The sequence below is a fragment of the Martes martes genome (assembly GCF_963455335.1).
Source record: "Martes martes genome assembly, chromosome: X".
Taxonomy (NCBI): Eukaryota; Metazoa; Chordata; class Mammalia; order Carnivora; family Mustelidae; genus Martes; species Martes martes.
The window spans coordinates 101,704,118-101,714,698 of NC_137897.1; the positions used below are offsets into that span (position 1 = coordinate 101,704,118).

Here is a 10,581-nt window from a genome sequence, read left to right on the forward strand (position 1 = left end):
AAACAAAATTGGCTTCAAATATTTTTTGCTGTCTATAAGAAACATCTTTTAAGTGTAAAGACAGATGCCCTGGCTGCCTCCGTTGGAAGAGCATGTGACTCTTCATATCAGGGTCATGTGTTCAAGCCCCATGTTGGCTGTAGAGATTACTCTAACGAACAAACAAGCTAACTAACTAAAAAAAAAGGTATACCAGGGATGGTTATATTAATTTCAAAGTAAGCTTCAAGACACCGAGTATTACCAAGAGTAAAGGCATTTATCATGATAAAAGCGTCACTTCATCAGAACACTATAATAAATCTTAAATGTGTATGTACCTAAAAATAAGCTTCAAAATGCATGAAGCCAAACCTGACAGAACTAAAAGAAGAAATAGACAGTCACAATTATAGTCAGAGAGTTCAACAGTCCTCTCTCAGTAACTGATAAAACAAGTAAACAGAAAATCAATAAGATACAGGAGACTTGAACAGTACTATCAATCAACTTGACCTAATTGACATGAATAGAACATTACACCCAACATCTGCAGAAAACACATTTTTCTTAAACACACGTGGACTATTCACCAAGAGAGACCATATGCTGGGCCATAAAATAAGGCTCAGTAAATTTTAAAGGACTGAAATCATGGAGAATATGTTCTCTGACCTCAACAGAATTAAATTAGAAATCAATAACAAAAAGATGTTGGAAAACCCTTAACTATTTGGAAATGAAATGACACACTTCTAAAGAAGCCATGGGTCAAAGAATAAATCGAAAGGGAATTGGAAAGTGTTGCCTGGGTGGCTCAGTTTGTTAAGCGTCTGCCTTCAGTTCAGGTCATGATCTTGGGATCTCGGGATCTTGGGATTGAGACCCAAGTTCAGCTCCCTGCTCAGTGGGAAGTCTGCTTCTCCCTCTGACCATCCCTTCACTCAAACTTGCTTTCTCTCAGATGAATAAAAGGATTTGGGGGGCTGGGTGAGCCTGGTGGTGGGTATGAAAGAGGGCACGTATTGCATGGAGCACTGGGTGTGGTACATAAACAATGAATCTTGGAACACTGAAAAAATAAAATTAAATTTTAAAAAAAGGATTTGGCAAGTATTTTTAAATGAGAGAAAACAAAAACAACATATCAGCATTTGCGTGATGCCTCTAAAGCAGTACTTAGGGGAAAGCTTACAGCACTCAATATCTGTATTAGAAAAGAACGGACTCAGATCAATGACTCAGGTTCAAATTTATGAAGCTAGAAAAAAAAAAGAGCAAATTAAGCCCAAAGTAAGCATAAGGAAGGGAATAATAAATGTAAGAGCAGAAATCAATGAAATAGAAAAAGAGAGAGAGAGAGAGAGAGAAAATCAGTGAAATCAAAAGCTGGTGCTTTGAAAAGACTGAACTCATTGAATTGCACACTTTTAATGGGTGCATTTTATTGTCTGTAAGTTATACCCAAAGAATGAACACTTCACAAAGGATGACATACAAATGGCTACTAAACACATGAAAAGATGCTCAACCTCGGGACACCTGGGTGGCTCAGTTGGTTAAGCAGCTGCCTTCGGCTCAGGTCGTGATCCCGGCGTCCTGGGATCGAGTCCCGCATCGGGCTCCTTGCTCGGCGGGGAGCCTGCTTCTCCCTCTGCCTGCCACTCTGTCTGCTTCTGCTCACTCTCGCTCCTCTCTCTCTCTCTCTCTGACAAATAAATAAATAAATCTTTAAAAAAAAAAAAAGAAAAGATGCTCAACCTCATTAGTGACATGCAAATTAAAACTAACATGAGATACTAGTACACACCCAGAAGAATAGCTGAAATTCTAAAAAATAACAATACCGAGTAGATATGAAGCAATAGGAACTCTTTACATTGTGGATGGAAGTATAAAATGGTACAACCATTGTGGAAATCAGGCCATAGTTTCTCATAAAATTAAATATAAGCCAAAGTTTTGGCCCAGTCCTTCCACTCCTAGATATTTTTACCCAAGAGAAATGAAAACATATGCCCACAAAAACTTTGTGCAAAAATATTCAGAGCAGTTTTATTTATAAAAACCCTAAACTAGAAATAGCCCTGATGTCCAGCAATGCCTGAATAAATAAAAAAAATTGTGGTATATCCATTTAATGGACAAATGGTATAGTAATACAATTAATACAATGTATATTATACTATGGTATATTAATACACAATATTAATACAATTAATACAAATGTAATACACAATATATTAATACACAATAATAATATAATTAATATTAATACAATGGTAATTAATACAATATTATATATCAATATACAATAAAGTTTGTATCAATATGCAACATATACTATGGTATGTTACAATAAACAGGAATATACTACAAAATGGAGAACCTCAAAAGCATATGCTAATTGAAAGAAACTGGACATAGAAAGCGAGGTACTGTAATATTCTATTTATTTGAAATTCTTGAATAGGTAAAACTGACCTAATAGTAAAAGAAAGCAAGAAGGTAGTAGTCAAGGGTGGGGAGTAGGAGTAAAATTGGCTATCCTTCAAGATAACTTTTCGCCATGATGCACATGGTGTAAATCTTGATTGCAAGGGTGGTCTTATATATGCAGCCACTCGCAGGGCTCAGAACCTGAGAAAGTGCATTTTAGGTAGCTCCTGTCTATAGGAACTATTTGAATCATCCAAAATCAGTGTGTCAGTATCATTCTAGAGACCTAATCTCGTGCAGTTGTGTCAGAGAAATACTGCATTTCCACACTGCCCTCTTGGAACTAAGTACCAATCAGGAGTCCCAAAGGTGAGAGTCCCGGAGTTATTTGGAACACCTGGTGGGCCCCAAGCACGGTGGGGGAGGAGTCTAGAGGCTCAAAGAGCGTCTTGAAGAGAAGAAACATGGATTATGTCCCCAAGTCAAGCTGGGACCCACCCTGTACAATAGGCGGCCCACTCAGATGATATTGCTGGCCCTGGCTGCTCCCAGGAACTAAAGGGGAACTTGGACAATTTTTTTTAAAGATTTTATTTATTTATTTGACAGAGAGAGAGATTACAAGTAGACAGAGAGGCAGGCAGAGAGAGAGGAGGGAGCAGGCTCCCTGCTGAGCAGAGAGCCCGATGCGGGGCTCGATCCCAGGACCCTGAGATCATGACCCGAGCAGAAGGCAGAGGCCCAACCCACCGAGCCACCCAGGAGCCCCTAACTTTGACAATTTTAAGGGAGGTGTTACAAAGCACAGGACACCCCCCCACACACACACCGAGATGTAGGCCACACGGCAGGAGCTCCATTTGCCCAGTCTGAAGCTGGTACTGATTACCTAAGTATACGTATTTGTCAAAATTCATTGAACTGTACACTTAACAATAGGTCCACTTTATTGTATGTAAATTACACCTCAATAAAGCTGAGAATAATTACTAACAATAAAAAAAAATCCTTCTATCTCAGATTCCCAGGCCCCACTTCAGATAAAATCAGGTTGTTTTTTGTCTGGATACTCTGGGAAACCCTTATCTGTTGGTTCTCATTTACCTATAGGATCACGTCCAAGCCCCTTAGGTTGGTACACAATGCTCTTCCTAACTCAGACCCGACCTACCCATCAGCCTCAGCTCCTTTTCCTGCTCCATACTGCAGACACACTGAACTTCAAACCAGTCCCTGTCACTGAACTTTGACTGATCCCAATCATTCTGCTTTGCAATTTTGTGCCTCTATATATCAGATTGCCCCTGCTTGAAATGTTCTACTAGAAGCCACGTTTCCTCCATCCAAGGAATTCTTTCAAGGTCCATCGGGCATGTCACTTTTTTCTGTGGAGCCTTCCCTAAACCCAAACAAGCTAGATGATCCCTCCCCCGTACCCCCCCCCCCCAGTCTTGGGACACAGTTTTTACGACTGTGACACTTGTCAACAATGGGCTTTCAGCACCTGGCTTGGGCTTTTCCCCATACCAAATTGCAAATCCCTCCAGGGCAGAGACCATACCTTCTGCAACCCAGCACCTAGCACAGAGCCTCTCACGCAACAGACTCTCAATGCCAGCTGCTGAATGAGTGAGTGGGTCAATGAGCCAGTGATTGAATCTGTTCCCTTTTGCGACTCTTTAATGGGAGGCTTTTGGGGAGAGTGTCTTCACCGCAAAGAGTGACCTATAAGCAAGAAAGTTTTTAAAAAGATTTTTATTTATTTATTTGATAGACAGAGATCACAAGTAGGCAGAGGCAGGCAGAGAGAGAGAGAGAGAGGAGGAAGCAGGCTCCCCGCTGAGCAGAGAGCCCGATGCGGGGCTCAATCCCAGGACCCTGGGACCATGACCTGAGCCGAAGGCAGAGGCTTTAACCTTTCTTAACTTACCAAATAGCATTTTCAGATGGTTCAACCTGATATTGCCATTCCTCTTTTGGAGCTGAGGAAACCAAATTTCAAGGTGAAGTCCCTCACATACGTTTGACTATCTAGTGAGTGGCAGAGCCCGAAGTTCAATGTCCATCTGACTGCAGAGGCCCGACTGTTTCCCTCGCACTGCTCGCTTCCACCAGCCGTGAACTTCCCGCTTTGTCAGTCCACGGAGGCCAAGATGTCAGACAGGGGGCGCCTGGCTAGGGTTTCACACGCTCTTTCGCTCTTTGCGTGACATTCAAGACGAGCTGGCTTGGCCTGCAAACGTTAGCCTTTTAGTGGTCATGTTTTCAATTTCTTTTCCTTCGTTCTGTCCTCCAGAATTCACCTTTTCCCCTGTGTGTGCACGTGCGCATGCTCTCTCTCTCTCTCTTTCTGTCTCTGCCTGTCTCTCTCCCTGTCTCCTCCCCCCCCACCCTCAAGTGAAGAGCCAAGCAGCTGACTCACACGCCACACCACACTTGCCCTGACTTTGCTCACGCCACACCACACTTGCCCTGACTTTGCTCACGTAGGCTCAGCCTCCGGAGACCCCCCACTAGCCTCAGCGCTGTCATTTGGCTCCCAGAGAAGCCGCTGCATTTTCCCCTCCACGTGGAGATGGCTGGAGTGAGTGCTGTTGCCCTGGGGAAAACAACAAGAGGTTGGCAGCAGCTCAAGTCTGAGGTCAAAGGTGATACCGGGCATCTGAGAAACCATAGGCAGCAGTCAGGGAAGTCCGGCTAGCTGAGACTTTGGGCCTTAGGCAGAATCAGCAGCGCCTTGTGAGCCGCCTGCTGGAGCCATAGGCTTGGCGGTGCTGGGGGCTGGGAAAGTGTGATACCAATGAAAGAGCATAGCCTGGGGTGGAGTTGGGTAAAGAATGGAGACCAGGGCGTTGTAGATTTGGGCAGAGCCTCAGACATCAGGCTGGCACGAGCAGCCCAGGCTGGGGAATGGAGGCAGAGGCTGGGAGTTCAGGCAGACTCCCATGATGTTCCGCCTTGAAATGAATGCTGGTGGTTGGTGGGGGGAGTCAGGCTGGCTGCGAGGTGGTCTGGGGCTACAAGCCCTGGGCCCTAGGAGGAGAGAGGAAACCAGAAGGGCTACCTCTAAGATCCTTAAAAGGCTTTCCTGGCATAACGAGAAAGAAAAGCAGACTGCCCCCAGGATCTTCATAAAATACAGCTCAAAGGCTTGTTTTCCTGTTTCCTCTCTCATGTGGGGGCTGCCCGAGATGCCTCAGAGCATCCCAGGCCAAAAGTTAGGAGGCCTGGCTTCTAGTCCATCCTGGCTTCCTGGAGACATCCTCTTTCTCGGCTTCAGTGTCCCCGTCTGTATTGGTGATGAGGCAGGAGAGGTAGAACGAAGTTATAGTTTCCAAACCTTGTCGGTCTGGAGCACTTTCTTGAAACAAGATCTGAGGGGGCAGCTCAGCATGTGAGGCAGATGAAAACAGAGCTGCTCAAGCCCCTTCCTCCCCAGAACCTTCATGACACCTCAGATCCCTATGTTAAGGGTTTTTTTTTTTTAATTTAAATTCAATGAATTAACATACAGCGTATTATTAGTTTCAGAGGTTAATTTCAGTGATTCATTTCATATCACACCCAGCGCTCATCACATCAAGGCCCTCCTTCATGCCCGTCACCCAGTTCCCCCATCGCCCCACCCTCTCCCCTCCAGCCACCCTCAGTTTGTGTCCTAGAGTTCAGGGTCTCTTATGGTTCACCTCCCTCTGATGCCATCATAAAGGGTTTTAGAGATCACCCGGTTAGGACAGTGGTCCTGTCTTGAGCCTGTGCCAGCATGCCCTGGAGGGCCACATTGTTGGGCACCCCCCACGGGGGTTTCTGATTTTGTGCATGTGGGATGGGGCTGACAATCTGCATTTCTAACAAGTTCCCAGGTAATGTTGATGTTACTTGTCCAGAGACCACACTGTGAGGACCACTGGGCCATATTACAGCTGCAGGCCTCTCTATGATTCATGCCAAATCATTCAATATTTACGTTAATCTACCTCAGATATATTTTCTGTGACATTCAAGCATGGGCGAGCACGTAGCATCGAGCCTGGCACAGAGCTCTCAGTCAGAGCTGGTAGGACCGAGTTCTAAATGCCCTGCCTGTAAGTCTCTTTAAGAGTAAAGCCACGCTAGTGACTGGTCAAGGGACAGACAGAGGCAGAAGCCTTTCTTTTAATGACTTTACAGTCTGTCAGGTCACTCTACCCCCCAGGAAATAACACCCCCGCTAATTCCACCAATAGAGGTTATTTCATGTTAAACATTATCTTTTCCAGACGTTCTCTTTTTTCCATGTAAACTCCCTGGCAAAGGAGTAGCAGTTTAGTCCCTGACCCTTCAGTGTCTCTATCCTCTTGGATTTCTTCCAGGGCAAAGACCTTACCTGCACCATTCTTCCAAGCATTCCCCCATGGCTCCTAGCCCACTGCCTGGCAGAGAAGGCAGTTGTTACAAGTTTGCCAAATTGAATAAAGGAAGCACTAGAGCCTCTCCTGGACCCCACTTCCCCCAAGCAGGGCACCAATCCTCCTATCATGGCAGGCTCAAAGTTCCCAGTCCCGGCCTCTGGTCAAGGCTACTCACTTGAGGACATTGGAAAGGATGAATGGGGGAAGGCAGTTGCTTCTCCGGCCATAATCACCTGGCACTGCTGCCCCGGGGGTTTTGTGAACTAGCTCCAGGAATGTATGGGGCTGCCCATTCCCCACATCCTCTTCTCCAGCCTCGCCACTTTCTTAAATAAATTGGCACTGACCCTGATGACAGACTTGATCATGTCCTTTTGCTTCGTGATTGTGTTAAGTGACTGCCAAAGGCCTGTTCCTGAACAGTCAGCACATTCCTCAGGACAGCGAGTGGGAGCACATCTGCTTCCTTTCCTTTATTGTGCTATTTTAGCTTCAATTTCCCATTTGGACGGGAGCGTCTTCCAGCCGGTGGGGAAGGGGAGAGGGTGGGGAAGAGTGCCACAGTTTTCCTTCATTTTTTCATTTATCTTCCTGGTTTCTCTGGAAATAAATCAACAATAATCATCCTACGTGCCAGGCACTACTCTGAGCTCTCCACATGTGTTCACACGCTTAATCCCAATAACATCACTGTGAAGAAGGTACAACTATGATCTTCATTTCCCATGTGGGGAAACTGAGGCATGGAGCAACAAAATGCCTTGCCTAAGGTCACATAATATGTACTAGAGTTGGGATTGGACCCAAGCAGGTCTGGCTCTGGACGCTGAGTTCTTCCTCATCAGTGATACCACCTTGCAGGGCTTGGATTCTTGAGGTCCTCGACCTGGGCACAGTGATATCTTATGTCATGACCTCTTTCCCTCTTACCTGTTTGTCAGCAGGACCTAAGGTCACGTGCATAAAAAAAAAGAAAACACATATATAATGTATCATATGTTTGTATATATTGCATATGTATTTATATGCATAAATATTCAACGATGTTCATCCTCCACAAAGAACATGTACATATGCACAAGTTATATTTTCTGTGTAAAAAAAAAATGGAATTCCTTGCATAGCACAAGGTGTTCCCCATCCCTTGCCAATTATCCATTCATTTAACGTCTGGACTCCCAAATCCTATGCCAGCAGGAGAATGTGGACTCTACCCTGGGGTTAGCTGTACGGGGTTGATGTAATAGTGGGAATCGAGTACTCACTGTGTGCTCTTCTCTTTAGGCATCACCTCAACATCTCACAGGAACCCCCAAGCAGGTTTCACGGAGGAACTGAGGCTCACAGAGCTCGCAAGCCGACCACAGACCTACCACTCGGGCACTTTGTCGCTACGCTAGACATTAAATAGGTACGTAGCATTCACTGAATGTTGGATGGTAGCAAACATCCTCTTGCATTGATTCATTCAACCTTCACAAGAACCCTACGAAGTAGGTACAATGGTTACGCCTATTTCCCTGTTTCACAGATGAAGAGTTGAGGCATGGAAAGGTCAAGTAACTGGCCCAAGGCCACACAGTCAGGAAATGGTAGATCTGGGATTTGAACCCAGACTGTTGACTTACACTGTTGAGCCTCTCATGTATGGTCTTAACCACTGCACTAAGCTACCCATTGGCACTGAGGCCACCTCAGGACCCTTGAGAGGCCATGTTACCATAACCCTCCCACCTCTTCTTCATCTTCCCTGCTACTCCAGGTGTATTTCCAAATAACCATAACTGGAGGCTCAGAAGTCAGACAGTCTGGGGTTCAAATTGCAGCTCTGCAATTCACTAGCCATGTGATCTCTCTCTCTCTCTTCTCTCTCTTTCTGTGTGCCTCAGTTTCCTGACTTGTAACACGGGGATAATAATGATAATGACCTCAGAGGGTGGTTGCAAGCCTTTAGATCAAGTAGGGTAGATTTCCCCAGCCCCACCACCACCTCCTCTCCTCTAGGCCAGCTCCAGCATCCTGCAGGGGGAAGTGGTGCTTCACGCCCTTATACTTATCAGTCTCACCCTCCGTGTCTGTCTCTTCCTGTCCCAAATGAAAGACAGCCTTCAGTTACAGATTCCCTAGGCTTTTCAAAACTTGTGATTACAATTCCTCCCAGGAGATCAGAGAAATCCATTTCCCTCGCATTCTAAGCAGGAATTCTATTGTCATTTGGTAACTCAAACATGGCCAAGGTGGCCCAGCCCATCTCCTTTCCTCCCCACCCTTAGTATAGGGAAAGAAGAGACACTTCACGGAAGCATAATCAGCCGCGTGCCATGGCCAGAGTCTCCCAGAGAAAAACTCACAGCAAGGAAAGATACCCCTTTCAAATATCTATTCGGAATCCGAGACTGTCTTGCTACACCAGTGACTGTGGGAGCAAACTTCTCCTTCTTGCCTTCTTTACAGAAAGTGACTAAGTACTGTGCAGGGAATATGAATTATCCAGTATCTTTCCCCCACCTTCCTCAATGTCTTTGTATTATAATTCTAGCCTTCTCTAGTTGTCTAGTGTCTTGTCTTTAGCTCAGTGGGCAGAACACAGGGCTACCTATAAGCAGGCAAGGCAGTCAGGATTAGAAAGTTCTTCATTCCCAATCAGAGCCCTGACCCCGGCCTCTGACTGTCCTTAACCTTCTTTGCGGGCTCAGTAGGAGGATGAGGCAACTGAAACCTAGAGAGATAAAGCAACTTGGACTGCATCACACAGAAACAATCTTCCAGTCCAGCCATCTCCTGACCATGAACCTTCAGCCCATGTTTTTTAACCACAGAGGACAGACTGCAAGCATGTGCATATATCAGTGCAAAAGGATCCCTAAGACTAAGGTTCCAACTTAAGGACAGGTTGAGGGGACAGCACATTTTTGTCTCCGAGGGAAAGCCCACCGTTCCAGTCTTCCTAGAGTGCGGGGGCTGTTAAAAAGAATGCTTACCTAGGGAGAATGATTTGAATGATGAAAGAAATCAATAAATTCTTATTGAATATAGTCCAACCTCACTTACTCAAACTAATGGAGGTAGCCCTTCAAATTAGCGAACCATTTGTATTATAGGTTACTTGTAAAGAAATGAAGCTTTATTGCTTTGAATAATTCACAGTTGCTCCAAGTAGGCTAACAAATCGTAGCCTAATCAAGATTTGCCTTAATGAAAAAAAAAAAAAAGAATCTCCAGCATCAATCAATTTTATGCAAACGGTGCTTCCAAAGGAGTGACAAAATTTGCTGCCTAGAGTATGGAAATTCAGTCAGTGCAAGGAGTCCATTTATTCGGACGGCTTTTTGTGCCAAAAGTGGGCTAAGTAGGACCAGGTAGGACCCAAGCCTACTTGTGGTGCTCATGAGTGTCTTCTAAATGAGGTTTTACTGAAAAAGGAAACGATCAGAGAGTGACCTTAGATGTAACAGGTGCAATCTGTCTACTGATGGAATAAAAGATGGTTTTGGAATACTGTCACTTCCTTTCATTTTTTTTTCGCTAAGAAGACATTAGACCAAAAAAAAAAAAAAAAGTTACCAAGGCAAGTCTTGTACCTCAGTGTTTTGTCAAAACCCGGAACAAACATTACGGGGAAAAAAATCTGAAGGTCGTGGAAGGGAAATAAACAAGAAGAGTAAGTAAAGCATGAATCATCTGTTACCACCTGATGGCTCTTTAAAAATAAAAATAAAACCATGGCAGGAAATAGAGTCCATGCCACAGTTTGGCATTTTGCTAGAGGACC

General features: G+C 44.8%; 1 long non-coding RNA gene across 1 annotated transcript; it reads right to left on the bottom strand.

The window, feature by feature from the left end:
• Window positions 1-1,396: 1,396 nt before the first annotated feature.
• Window positions 1,397-8,555, bottom strand: LOC308337734. The gene is made up of 4 exons (XR_013966327.1): window positions 6,985-8,555; window positions 4,349-4,651; window positions 3,980-4,143; window positions 1,397-1,708 (listed from the first exon to the last, which is right to left on the bottom strand). It is a non-coding gene; the product is annotated as an uncharacterized lncRNA (long non-coding RNA).
• Window positions 8,556-10,581: the final 2,026 nt, after the last annotated feature.